The sequence below is a fragment of the Gossypium arboreum genome, chromosome 9, assembly GCF_025698485.1.
Source record: "Gossypium arboreum isolate Shixiya-1 chromosome 9, ASM2569848v2, whole genome shotgun sequence".
Classification (NCBI taxonomy): domain Eukaryota; kingdom Viridiplantae; phylum Streptophyta; class Magnoliopsida; order Malvales; family Malvaceae; genus Gossypium; species Gossypium arboreum.
The window spans coordinates 66,915,455-66,930,872 of record NC_069078.1 but is presented as its reverse complement, the minus strand read 5'-3'; the positions used below and the strand labels follow the sequence as shown (position 1 = coordinate 66,930,872).

The window sequence follows — 15,418 nt, the reverse complement described above, 5'->3', positions numbered from 1 at the left end:
GGATACGCCACTGACACATCTGGATACATACTCGACACATCTCAAAGTGTGTCAAAAAAGGGACATCATTAGACTTTCTTTTGGCCTGGATCAAAAACGAAAAAAAACCATATACACGGAGAACTTTAGTAAACCGATAAAAAGAAGAACTTTAACATTTAATTGTGATAATTTATGGAACTTTTAACATATTTGTCTTCTTTGGAGCCGTGGTGCAGTTTTCTGGACCTTTGTGTATTCGCTTATATGAAGATGATGATGATGATGGAGACTTTATAGAGGAAGGTTTTGCAAAAAAGAAAGGCAGAAGACAAAGGTAAATGCAATAAATAAGGAAGAAAAAAAAAGGGTAAATGAGAAAGAAAAGAAGGGGTAAATGAGTGTCTTGCGTAAAAATGAAAAAAAGTAGTCAGAAATGAAAAAAAAAGTAGCTAATGTACTTGTCTAGTTATAATGGGGTAAGAATCTTCAAAAAAAAAAAAAAAATAAAGTAGTATAAAAATAGTTAAAGTATAATAAAAATATGTGAGACCCATTATAATAAGAATATATATAATATTTGTCTAGTTAATGTATTTATTAGATTAAAATATTTTAAAAAATTAATTTTAATTATAAATTAATAAATATATGTGTGACCCAAATTTAAATTTGATACGACATGTTTTGTATAATGAATTTGAAAAATGTATTATTATGTTTTGTCATATTTTATGTAATGATAAGAGAGTTTAACGGAAAAGAATTGATTATATATTAATGAAAAATATCAATATTTTTATTTACATTGATTATTTTAAGATAAAAATATATAAAAATTTTAAAAATATTTTTATTGTAGTATTATGCCATATCTATGTTCTCAATTTTTAAAAATTACTGTATTACTATATCTATATAGTGTCGTCCTCGTATTACGTGTCCGTGTCGATGTACATGAGTTAGCTTATCTTTACACTTCGCCAAAGAGTGAAATGAAAGCAAAAACGAAACCCCAAACATCACCAGAAAACAAACAAGCACCTGGGGTTTCAATCACATCGGGGCGAACCAAACCATTTGGAGCTGTTGGAAGTTCGAAAAATAGAAGACGCTACCCGATATTCACCATTCAACGGTTACAAATTCATGAAGCCGACCGATTAAGCCACATGCAATCCGTCGTCGACGCTGTTTGCACCTGGCCGGGAGCTTCTTCGATCCACAATATAAAGAATCACCTCTGGCGAAGCCTTCAATCGTGAGTAAATGAGCAGGCTGATTACATTCTCCGTAAATATGACGAACTCTACATGAATGAAGCGAATTCATCAATAACCTTGCGTCTTGGATATGAGCGAACATCTGATCTATCATCCCCTCCGACAGCCAGTCGAGAAAGAACAGATCGGGCATCACCCTCAAGAATGACATAAGTGAAACCCAAATTGGCAGCAAACTGTAGGGCCTGAACACCAGCTAACGCCTCCGCAACAAAAGCATTAGGAATATATTTATTGGTATGGCAGCATGCACCCAAATTCCTACCTTCATTATCTCGTATAAGTATAACCCCTGTGCTGACCAATTTTTCAGAACCTCCAAAGCCTGCATCAAAGTTAATCTTGACAAAAGAGGCATCAGGAGGTTTCCACCGAGACACAACCCTCTCGATATTCACAGGTACACTCTAGCATGAATGCTCTTACAAACATACCAATGTCGTTAACCGTGTCCCATTTATGCTCATGAATCCCCTTATTTCTTGAGTGTCATAAAGCCCAACATATAACAACTAGCTTGCAAGAATCAACCTCATTATGAGAAAAAAATAGATAATAACCAATCTGAAAAACTGATATTATTCTGTTCAGAAAGCCACTTGACATTAAAAGCTTCCCAAACACCTTTTGCTACATTGCAGTCCCTAATGAGCGGGGGCGGGGCAACCCACTTAGGGGTAGCCCAAAGAGCAACGTCCCAACCGAAAGCCACCTCCTGCTTACCTATTGTAATTCGATGCAGGCAGAAACTTTCACCATGGCCAAGCCAGCCACAAAGGAAGTAGAAAAGAGATTATTTCTCGTAATAGAACCGCGCATAGACATAAGAATCCTTTAGGAGAGCAATCTTCTTCCTTCGTTTCACGGGGCAACGAACTTCAAGGCGCACCTTAATATGCATATACCCTTTAACACCCTGACTCATGGACTTGGCATCATAATCTAGGACAGCCCCCACAAATTTACCAAAACTGATGCACCATTGCCTGCGACATTAGTCCCGAAGGAAGATTGTGTACTTATACCAAAAAATTTGCAAAAAGAGCGGAACTTGCAACAGATCCTTACTTTTCTTCCGGTTGAGAAACATTAATAAATGATTATTAAAGCTCCACTAGCGTCCCATAAACAATCCTGTTAATATCAATCTCATAAAAAAACTTAAACAAAAACTTTTTTTCACCTAAATTTGAAATGACCACACCCTCAAGAGAGTGCCAAAGATTCGCTTAAAGTACTCCTCATTGCCTGAAATTGCACCACACTAGGCATAAATCGGAAGAGATATCACATTCCTTCCCTATATCCACATCCTAGATGTAACCTCCCTAACCCGACCTCGAAATTTTGACCAGATTTTGAAAGTCACATTGACTATTAAAATGACCTAATAAAATAATTAGGCTTTTCGAAAAATTTTATTTTCTTAAAATCAATTGCTTATTTTACAAAAAAGAAGTGTGACTTTACTTGAATTTATAAAATCATTAATTTATATTGAATTTAATCAAGATCAATTAAACAAAATCTCTTATTAAATTTGGAAACATATTTAATCATTAATTTGTTATTCAAAGTTTCAAAACCCAATTTTACAGTAGAAAATCTAAAGTTTATAATTTATTAATGGAACCCATCATTCCTAAGTTTTAAAGATCAATTATTAGTTTGTTATTCAGTTATTTAATTTATCTAGTTTTGGTCACAATGCATGCAAATAATAAAATATCCATATAACAATACCTATGTCACAATTCGTAAAATAAATTATTACAAACTCGAATAAAATAAAATTATAAAATTTAACACTTATTTATTAAAAATCGAGATGAAACCTTCGAATGCTGAATCCGAGCCCTATCCTTGCAAATTACCTGAAAGATGTTAAACTAATGGGATGAGCTAGGAAACTCAGTATGAGATCAGTAAAAAATAAACAGTGTACCCAAGACCATAAAATCATTTGTGTTCTCATAAATAACAGATACAACAATATCACCAATCACCGTATCGTTAAAGTACATGAAATCACAAAATTTGAACAGAAGTACATGAATTTCAATGTTGTTTTCCTACTCATCCATCCGCTACACACTATATCCAACCATACGCATCATATCAAAAGGAGCTGTAGCTTATTGTGGTTAAACTAACAGAAAATAATTGAAACTATGCTGCCAGTCAGATTGCGTGGATAAACCATTAGAACAGTGTTACCGACGAACCGCTAGAATAGTATGCAAACAAATCGCCAGAACTCCAAAATTGCAAATTTACTGCCAGAACTCTAGTAATTGCAGATATACCGCCAGAGCTCAACAAATCTCCTCTGTCTCTGATCAACCCAAACTCCAGTGCAATGCGTAATGTCGTTATATCAGAATAGTAGAATCAGATACGATACGAAAACATGTCATAATCACGCGATCAATAATCATAACAGTGATATGCTTTATAGGCATGCAAACAAGAGACAGAAAATAACATGTTTAACATGCATTTAATGAAGCAGAACAGTGGGCATGTACATAGGCAATTGACGACTATAATTAAGGATTGATCGACAAACACACAACAGGCTAAAACAACAAGAAATTGAAGCTAATCGACACCCAAACAGTAGGCAACACATTTAGATGGCAAACGGTGCAAGGTTGAGCAACAAAATTAAAGCAAACTAAATAACAAGTCACTAACGAAAGTAACTAGTAGTAACTACTTGGAGGTTGATCGACGACAAGTATTTGGTACAACAACAATAGTTAGCCAACATGCAAAATAGTACACACATATACATCATTCACAATTGATTTAAATCTCACACCTCAATTACAATTCGTAGAACACTAACAATTGACTGAACACCACTATAACTCGGATTCGTCTTGATTCCTTCCTAATCTACAACTTGGACATGATAAACATTCAACAAATTGATTAAAATCAGCCAATGAAACCTCTATGGCATTCGGCCAACAGAGATCAAGAAGGAAAATGAAATCTAATTGAATGGATCAACTGATACTACACCGATTTGAAGACCTGTGTTAACATTTGATCAATGAAAATGAATGTTTACTAATCATGTTAAGAGGTTTCCACCAAGAGGTGAGAATATGTACAAAATCAAAAGCAAAATAAGAGAAATAAATATGATAAGATTAGACTTAAATTTGGCTACAATATAGAAGTTATGAGAGCAACAAAAGCTTTAATGTGTAACAACGAGATAAGAGAAATAAATATGATAAGATGAGACTTAAATTTGGCTACAATATAGAAGTTATGAGAGCAACAAAAACTTTAATGTGTAACAACGAGAGAAGAGAAATGGACAACAATGAAGAATAAAAAATGACAACAACTTATAAATAAAATATTGATATTAAAAAGGTAAGGATTCAACCAAATAAAGTAGAGAAGTGATAGGCAAAGGGACGACATAAACAGAAAATAAAAACTAGTGCTTTAGGTTGAAATTATGGTTGAGAAAATTGAAGAAGGACGAGAAAAAAAAATGAAGGGGACGACAAAGAGAGGAAAAAAAAGAAAAAAAACTCTTAACAAAAATTTAGTCTAATCTTTAAAAGCAACTGATAGCCATTTTGAGTTTTTAAATAAAAATAAAACTAACCCCAAAAAATAATTAATTATTTAAATGAGCTATTTTTTGATAAAATATAAAAATAACTCAAAATCTTCAGTAAAAGTAATGAAATCAAAATATTTGGCACTACCAACATACTATGTAATAATTTAGATAAAAAATCAATTTTTAATAGAACATGTAAAATGACTCTACTTGTATAGATACTAAAAAATACTATAATTTTAAAAAATAGAGAAAAGAAGCTTTAAACAATTTTACCTTTTTTCTGGTGGAGCCAATAATTTGGCACCACCAACTCTATTATGCTCCTATTCTGTTGCCTATCATTTTTCTTATTTTTTATTTGTTTTTCATTTTGTCCTTCTTCTTTTTTATTTGTTTTCTTTATTTACTTTCAGTTTTTTATTTGTTTTTCTTTATTTCTTTATTATTTATTTTATAATATTTTAAATATTTTATAATATTAATTTTAAATTTTAAATATATTTTTAAATTTTAAATATAATATTTTAATATTATAAAACATTTTAAATTATTATTTTTAAAATTATTTTTAAAAATATTTGAATATTCAAGTTAATCAAATTTTTAGAGTTGAGATAAACTGAAATTTGATAACTTGCTAGGGTGGACGACACATGCTTAAAAGAAAAAAAATTACAAGGATAACTTCACTTACTCTTTATCACTAATTTTTAAACAAGACGTATACTAAGATTTGAAGCAAAATTTACAAAATAATAAAAAAATAGTACAAGGGAAGAGATTCAAACTTAAATTTCAAGAACAATTTCACTAACACTTAACCATCTAACTAATAATTCATGTTTTTATCAACTGCACAAAGATAATCTTAAAACCGGGATGTGATCACTCCTGATTCACAATTATGATTCTATTAATCCGATTTTTAGAATGTGACACCGGGCCTCCTCCTCACCATCGCTAATCTTGAGATTTGCCAAATTCGTCTCCATAAGGATGTCGTTCAATCCACAAGCACTCCGCTGAAACCCAAACAAATTGAGTCACACCCTGTTAGGAACACAGCTAGAAAAATGACAAAGTAAAAAGACAAAGAAAACGTACCACAAAAGCATAGAAAACATGCCACAAGAGCATACTATTTTCATATAGTTAATACAAATAATTTATTCTAAATAATTTCATCAACTGCAATAAAGTCACGCCCATGACGATCATGGCAGATTTGCGTAGGAAAACCTTGTAAGTAAGAAGCGACAAAGTTCGTTCGAGGCTCAATATTCAGTCATTAAGATTACACTTAGTTGTAGCATTTTTTGCAATTCATTCCGTTACCTTATTTCCTTCACTAACAACAAAAGATAATTGAATTTCCTTGTACCAAAAGGATGGGAATGAGTTTAAAAAGACAAAAGAGAATGAGTTGGGACGGTGAACTCATTCTAAATGTATAATATCTTGGTTCTAATAATTGAGTGATTGGATGGGCTTAAGTCATTTATATCTCGTTTGGTTATTAGTGTAATAATATAAGAAAAAAATTATTTATTAACTGTTACATATGTATTACTATAGACATAAAATAAAGAATATTTGGGGTCCATTTTAACAACACGAAGTAATTGAATGAAAGTGTGATTACACTCTTGTAATTACAAAGAATTATAATTTCTTAGACATGTTTGGTCAACAGAGTGAAATTATATTGTAATTTCTTGTGTCATGTTTGGTAGTACAAATTGTAGTTATATAGATCCATAATTTATACTCTTAAAAATATTGATTATTATAAAAATATTACTATTAGAAAAATAATTCTAAAGAAGTAATAAAATTAAATAATCATATGTATTATGTTAGGCTAAAATGTAGTTAATAATACAATTATTAACAAAAATAACAAGAAAAATAAACATCATATACAATTTTATCTAATTGTTTTAATACATATTTGTTGTCCTCTTTAATATTTAAAATATGCTTCTTATCATTATTTGAATTTGAATCTACATCATTAAGATTATCAAGATCTCCTTCTTCCATATACTTTTCGACGCATGGATCATCTCAATTCCACCTATGATTGAAGTTATGAAATATGCAATATGCTACTGTGATCCCATCTTATTTTTATATATATACTATACTAAGATGATGTTAATATGAGAAATATTTTTTTAGAATAACAAATGTCTTTTCAACCACCACTACAAGAAAACAGACCTTTAGCGGCGTTTTTTTTTAGCCTTTAGCGGCGCTTTTAAGCACTTTTTAAAACGCTGCAAAAAACGCCGCTATAGGTAACGCCACAAAAATTTGTGGCGTTTATTGAAAAAAACGCCGCTAAAAGTGATGGCTTTTAGCGGCGTTTGTTAAAAAGCGCCGCTAAAAGCCATCACTTTTAGCGCGCTTTTTAACAAACGCCGCTAATTTTGGCAGATTTGCAATATTTTTTTCACCAATATCCAGTCCTTCCTGCATTAAAATCCAACCAAATACAACAAATATAGTATAAAATGTAGCCAAAAACAGTAAATTTAGCATAAAAAATACAACCAAAAATATTAATTCGAAATGATACTTCAAATTTAACTAAAGATATATGATATAATTAATAAATAAAGTATAATTTAAAATATTCTTACAATAATGTAAAACGTGACAAAGTTAAAAACATTCTTACAATGAGAAAACTAATGTCTAAGATGGCGGCTTTTGCGATTGCTGAAACATCTGCATCATCTGCTGGAGGTCATCGTACTTTTTGCTCTGCTCTGCTACCATCGCTCGTGCCTTTGCCTCTCTCGCTGCTGCCGCTGCCTCCCTCTCTACTGCCTCCTCTCTAAGTTGTTGCTGGAGTTCTTCATATTTTCGTTGAACCTCGGCAATTTGCTCAACTGTGTTCGCTTGAATCTGAGCTATCTAGTCTCTTAACCTCTGAACTTTAGCTTGAGCTTGACTTCCGGAAGGCATGTATTGCTGGGAGCCGGATCCAAAATATTGGGTCGGGGTAACACCAGATCCTTGAAATCGAACCCGACCGTACCTTTTAGGACCCAAAACTTCAGTGATAATTCTGTTATCAATGTTCTCAAGATTAACAGAACTATCAGTCGAATCAATCGCTTCATATTCTGGCTTCTTCTTCTATAGTTTCTCCTAAAAAATCAATTAAAGAGTTAGAAACGAAATATATAATAAAAAGGAATGCAACATAACTTAACATTATATAAAACTACTAATGATGAATTGAATTAAACAATTATAATTAAAGATTATAAATATTTAGAATAAATCAAATATTATTAAGTAAATATACCATAATTTCTCCAGCTTCGGATGTCATAGGAGATGCATCTTTCTTCTTATGCGTAATCTCAAAAAGCTGAAGGCGTCTAACTTTTTATCCGGATTTGACTTCTTACAATATAGTAGTAAAAATATTATTTAATAATAGAAAGTTATTAATATTTGAAAGAATTAATAAATTCATAATACCTCTGCCTCATTCTGAAGCAAAACTTCTAACCTTGCCGTAATGCGTGAATTTTTGTTTTTGCTCACGCTTGTTCCAACTCGCTCACGGTCCTACATAATAAATTTATTATTAAGTATATAGTAAACACTATATATAAGAGTTTGGAAATACGCAATACCTCTCCTTTCTTTGAATTCCAAAATCTAACCGCATCTTCCCATTGATATCTCAGTATTCCCGGCGGGACATTTCTCAATTTTTCCTCGAGGCTTATGTCTTTCTTAAAATATTGTTTCTTTAAAGTGCTTTTATTGTCTCTCCATCTTTTACCTAATGCCTTCTTGATTTAATCATCGGAGACTTCTAAAGCAAATCTCTCCTAAAAAAACACAAGTTTAGAATGTAAATATAAATGAAACTTAAACCAAAGTATTATAAATTACATTCACATTTTGTTACCTTAATATTAGCGAGAGCCTGATTTTTGTTGCTATCAGTCATGTGATGCTATGATTCGTAGTTGATGGGCAACATATTTGCATTTCGTGCTAAAATGCCCAAATAGCCTGCTAAAAGTCGAGCTTTAGATCCAACAGGCTGACCATGAGTATTTCTACTTACTTTAACACGCTCGACAGGATCTATGTCGTATAAATCTCTAAGCAGTGTACGTCCTCGAACTCTGCGCGTCCCACCACTTTTAGCTGAAAAATAATATACTATTATTATATTAAAATTGACAAATAATTCAATAATAAAAGTCAACACATGTAAAATGAACATAACATTACTTTGAAATTCTTCAGGCTCATCAAGTGTCTCCGGCACATTAGAAGATCCAACAACTGTCTGCTGTTCACTATTTCCTTCTTCTGAATTTGGAATATTCTGGACAAGACTTAAATCTCGTAATCTTCTTCTACGCATTTTTCCTGCAATACACATAAAATAGTTAAAGTTTTAGTAACAAATTACAACAATAGTAGTACATATAAAATAGTTAAATTATATAACATGACAAAGATTAAAATTATAATATTACATATAATTAAAAAATCGTAAAATCTTACTACATCATTATTCGTAAATATCTTCATCCACATCATGTCGAACCCATTGATGTTATGTAGTAGTACTAGGGATATTTTCATTTAAGTTTTGTTCTGGAAAAGGTAATATTTCTGATCTTTCGACGATGTCATCTCTACTTCCATTACCCATGTCAAACAAGTCTCTAGGGGTGTTCCGGAGTACAACATACTAACCCTCATCAGTTGGATCTTTCGAATAAAAAACTTGTTTCACTTGAGAGGAAAATACATATGGCTCGTCCATCAATTGTTGTCCAGTGTGAATCAAGCGAGAGAAATTCAACATTGTAAAACCAAATTAATCTTCTTTAATTCCTCGAGCAGTATTAACATCAGCCCAATCACACCGAAATAAGACAACTTTCCATCTGCCATAGTAATCCAACTCAATAACGTCGGTAAGAAGTCCGTAATACTCCACATTACCTCAACCGATTCATCATCCCTAGCACTAGCATAACTTGTAATTGAAGAATTAACAACAACTCTACAATTTTGAGTTCTCCTCATTCTCTCACGATACTTTGTATGAAATCTGTATCCATTGATGAGGAAGGCACTATATTTTTTATTACTCTGTTCAGACCTTGGGAAAGCCATTTAACTTTGTCATTGACGTCCTTTCCACTCCAAACCTATTGAATCGAAAGTAAATTGAATAATTAACTAAATTTCACGATTATATGTAACTTATTAACTTTAGTTACATACCGTTTGACTTAACCATTCATGAAAAGATTCTGTGAATAACTTATTAATCTCTCGATGTTGCAATCTTCGAGAGCGTGCACGAGATCTCAAAATTTGTTTGTACTCACTATGTTAAAAACAAGTGTAATTGGTTAGAAGATAAACAAATCAAAACGACGAATATGTGAGGAAATTTTAGAACTTACTTGCGTAACGGTTTAACTAAATCGTGGTGAAAAAGTACATATCGATGTGCTTGTATCCACGATATATCATCTAATTCTGCAATTTCAAATTTGCCGATTGGTTCTCTATAACTTTGGAATAAATAAGTTTCGACCAAGTTAGATCATTGAGCCCAGTATTTCTATTTGGTCTATTCAATCGTGTTTCAACATCTTCTAAATATCTAGAACAGAATGTCATGCACTCTTATGCGAAGTAGCCTTCAACAATTGATCCTTCTAGATAACGCTTATTGCGACAATAAGATTTCAATTTGCTTAGGAACCTAAACACGATATACAATATTTATCAAAAGTTGTAACTAAATGTATAGACGCGAATAAATAAATACTTGACAAATAAATTAGCACCTTTCTATAGGATACATCCATCGATAAAAAATCGGCCCACCAAGTATTGCTTCGTGAGGGAGATAGATTATTAAGTGCACTATAATAGTGAAGAAGGAAGGTGGAAAGATCTTCTCCAAATTGCATAAAGTCAAAGCAGCTCGATCCTGTACTTTCTTAAGTTCTTTAACATCCAAAACTTTGCCACAAATAGCTTTCATTATATTGGATAGTTCAATTATACAGGACGCCACATTTGTTGACATGCAGCACCGTAAAGCAACTGGGAGTAAATCTTGCATCAAGATGTGGTAATCATGTGATTTTAATGAATATAATCTTCGATCTTTAAGACTCACACATCGAGATATATTTGACACATATGCATCTGGGACCTTTATATCCTTCAACACCATACAAAACACCTCTTTCTCTTTTTTTGACATTGAAAAAATAGAAGGCGGCAACCGATATTTCCCATTCGGAAGTACTTGAGGATGAAGATCACGCTGAATTCTCATGTCAACTAAATCAAGTCGACTCTGAAGATTGTCTTTTGATTTTCCATCGACATTCAAAATTGTCCCAATTATGTTCTCGCAGACATTCTTCTCAATATGCATGGCATCAAGATTGTGGCGTAAAATGTTATGCTCCCAATAAGGCAACTAAAAGAAAATACTTCTTTTTTTCCACAAGTCTGTGTCATTAGGATCATCCTCTTCGTCAGATTCATCATCAGATTCATCCCTCGATCTTCTCTTTGATTGCGTGTTAGGTGGTTGATTCATCTTTCCATAACTGAAGTTGATATCTTTTAACATAAACAAGATTTCAGATCCAACGGTCTGTTGAGGAGCTCCTGTGTACTCTTCAGTACCGTCAAATAGAGTCCTCTAAAATCTAAATTTATGATTTCCATCTAACCACCGACGATGGCCCATGTAAGAGAACTTCTTCCCATTGTACAACCACTTCGAACAAGTTTGCGCAGCACAATAAGGACAAGCATAACGTCCTTTAGTACTCCAACCTGATAAATTAGCATAAGCCGAGAAATCATTAATTGTCCACAATAAAGCTGCACGTAAATAAAAGTTCTCTTTTCTTAATATAGCATATGTCTCAACACCCGACCATAATTGTTTTAGCTCTTCAATAAGTGGCTGCAAATAGATGTTAATATCATTTCCGGGACCTTTCTCTCCAGGAATAATCATTGATAAAATAAACGAAAATTGCTTCATGCAAATCTATGGAGGCAAATTGTAAGGAACAAGCACCACAGGCTAAGTACTGTACGAAGTACTCATGATTTTAATTGGATTAAAGCCGTCAGCTGCTAGCCCAAGCCTCATATTTCGAGGATCGCTTGCAAAGCTTGAAAATTTCATGTCAAATGATTTCCAAGCTAAAGAATCCGCAGGATGTCTTAATAATCCATCATCGGTCTGTTGATCATTATGCCACATCATAGATTCGGCCGTCTTTGACGACATAAAAAGCCTTTGAAGTCTTAGTATTAGGGGAAAGAATTGCAAAACCTTGACTAGATTCTTTCTTAACTGTGCCCCACCTTCATCCGCATTCACATCTTCTGTATTCCCATTCATCCAACGAGACTTGCCGCAAACATTACAACACTGTTGGTTCTTCTGATCACCCCAGTACAACATGCAGTCATTTGGGCAACTATGAATTTTATCGTACCCAAAATCCAAATCTTTTATTAGTCTCTTCATATGTTGACAAGATTGGGGGATTTTTGCAAAAGGAAACATCTCTCTCAGAAACTCTAGCAGCAATGTAAAAAAGTTTCCAGTCCACCCTCCCAAACATTTTAAGTGAAATAAACAAATGCAGAAGGACAATTTAGAATATTTTGATCCTCATAAAGTTCTTCGTTCATTTCATTAAGTAAATTGTAGAACTTCGCCGCTTCTTCATTTGGCTCCTCATCAGGTGCACTTGTTCCCATTTCGCAAAAAACATTTCCACTAATATTACAATAATCGGATGCAATAAAGTCAGGTGGAAACGATTGATCACCATGACTGTGCATATTAAATGTATCCCGCAACATACCTTCTATGTCATCTTGTCTAACATACTGGTGGTAATCAGTATCAGGATAAATCGGATTAATCGTTGAAGAAGTTCCACTAGATGTACACTCTCCATGGAAAATCCATTTTTTATACCCCCGAATAAAGCCATCAACAATTAGATGTTCATAGACAACTTCACGAGTATGCCAATTGATGTTGCCACACTTCTTACACGGGCAAAGAATCTTATTCTCTTGGCTTGCATTTTGAAATGCAAAATTCAGAAAAGTTTGTACTCCATTTCGATAGGCGTTGCTTACCCTTGACAATTTCATCCAACTCCTATCCATTTCGTAGTTCTTGAATTCTAAAGTTGACAATAAATTACACAGGTAAGTTGTTTATTATGTAAGTCTTGATATGATATATTTTTATGTTTTATGTAAGTTATGTAAATTATGTAAGTTATCCGAATTATGTAAATTATGTAAGATATGATATATATTTATGTATTATGTAAGTTATGTAAATTATGTAAAATATGATATATATTTAAGTTGATGGGATTGTGATTGTGTTGATGGGAAAACACAAGGGAAGTGATTGGTTTTAGAATAAATTTACAAGTTTAGGGTTAATTATTTATTTTGAATTATGTAGCACCCCAAACCCGCCCGAAGTTATGGCGGATCCGCATGCCACATCAAAAACGTAAAAAAATTTCCATTCTAAGTCCGAAAATCGTACTTGATGTTCAAAAGATTAATTCATTAAGGGTTAAAGTGAATGGAAGTCATGCACCGTAGGAAACCGGAAAAGAGGTGGTGAGTCCATCGGATTGCTTAAGTACCAAGCTCCTTCGGATCCAATCCTAGACATGCATACCGCCATTGCCACACCTTAATGTCATGGATATTTCTAGGAAACCGATTCGATTAAGTCATTTTAGGAAAAGTGATTAATTTTGGAAAATACTTTCATTGCGGAAGCTTTGCTTGTTGTCGTGTTATTTTGAAATCAACTGTTGTTTTTGAAAACGCGCCCTAAAGCTATCCAATTTCAGCAGTTAAAATAAGTATTACCTATCTTAGTAATACATATTAAAAACCATCAAAAATAAATAAGCGGCCTTATTACATTTAAAAGCTTAAAACCTCAAACGTAATTAAAAGGATGTCCAGTTCACCAAAAGAAAATCAAACTTTCAGAACGGGTGGCCACTCCGAATTCCCTCACAACTCCAAGCCCACTATGGTTGGGGATTACCTGCGTGGATGAAAATAAAAGGGATGAGTTTGGGGAAACTCAGTGTGTAAATTAACCCAACCATAGCCTATATCAGCTCAAACCACAGAAATAGAGTAAGTTGGCCTTAGCCCAGAACAGAATTCAGAATAAAGCCCATAGGCCCATAACAGAACAGAACAGATATTACATGTTTGTGCAGAAACCCAACCATATCCAACCGTATACACCCCCGTACCAACCTTACACCGTGTGGGGAGACAACTCGACCTACCCAACCGCTACACACCACAGAATTTGCAGCATGGCTGCCAGAACAGATAATGTGACAGAGTTACCAGATACAGATAATCGTGGCAGAGCCACCAAAACAGATATATGTGGCAGAGCCACCAGATCAGATATTTGTGGCATAGCCACCAGAACGCTTCCTCCATAATATAACCCATGTCCCCATGCAACAGATATATAATCATCGCATACATCATACAGAATCAGATCGTCATGCTTTTTAGTCAAAATTAACCCTAGGGGTATAACGCTAATTTTGCACCTTAGGGGTATAACAGTAATTTTCCATACATAGGGGTATTATAGTAATTTAGCTACTTTTAGGGTTTTCATGCATATCCTAACTATTTACGTACTATCAGAATACTTACCGCGCATACTTACTGAATTGGGCCCGTTGGCCCATGAACCCGATCTTTGGCCCATTAAGCCCAAATTATCAAAATGTATGAAATCGCGCGTATTGCAGTTTATTACTTTAGATTACCAAATATATAAACCCAACTATCTTACGAGCATTCGCACACTCGCAAATTCCCAAAATACCGACTTTTCGGCATTTCGCTTTTCGCTTTTGCCAATCTAGTCTATGAGAGGTGTCGATTACACACTGTTTATGACGATATCTTGACGAGATCCACACACGAACCGCCTACAATTGGATTACTAACACGTTAATCTAACTATTTAAATACAAACTACGTATTAACCCCTTACAATATTCGGCCAACCACACCTACAGATCATAGTAAGCTTATAAGAAATCAATAAGCAACTCATTAACAAATTTTTGTCAATGTTTACCACATAATCATAATTTCACTGCAAGCTGTCTTCCTGAGCAACAGTCACTAAATTATTTATAACTGGAGCTAAGAAACTCCAAATCAAGTGCCGTTAATTTTCCCTGAAAACAGACTCATATATCTTTTATCCATAAAATTTGCATAATTTTTGGTTTAGCCAATCAATAACAGATTTTTCTCAAAGTTTCCCATGTTTCTCTGTTTGACTAATCTGACCACTCTTCATTACGAATCAAATTTCTTATTGTACAGAATTCAAAATATGTTCTCGTTTATTCCATTTGAAACTAGACTCATTAAGCTTTAATTACATAATTTATTCAGCTTCTAATTCATC

At 33.4% G+C, this 15,418-nt stretch overlaps 1 long non-coding RNA gene across 1 annotated transcript; it reads right to left on the bottom strand.

Annotated features, from left to right (window-relative positions):
- Nucleotides 1-13,805: 13,805 nt before the first annotated feature.
- On the bottom strand, nucleotides 13,806-14,786 carry LOC128280572 (uncharacterized). The gene is made up of 2 exons (XR_008270667.1): nucleotides 14,647-14,786; nucleotides 13,806-14,005 (listed from the first exon to the last, which is right to left on the bottom strand). It is a non-coding gene; the product is annotated as an uncharacterized LOC128280572 (long non-coding RNA).
- Between the last annotated feature and the right edge of the window lie 632 nt (nucleotides 14,787-15,418).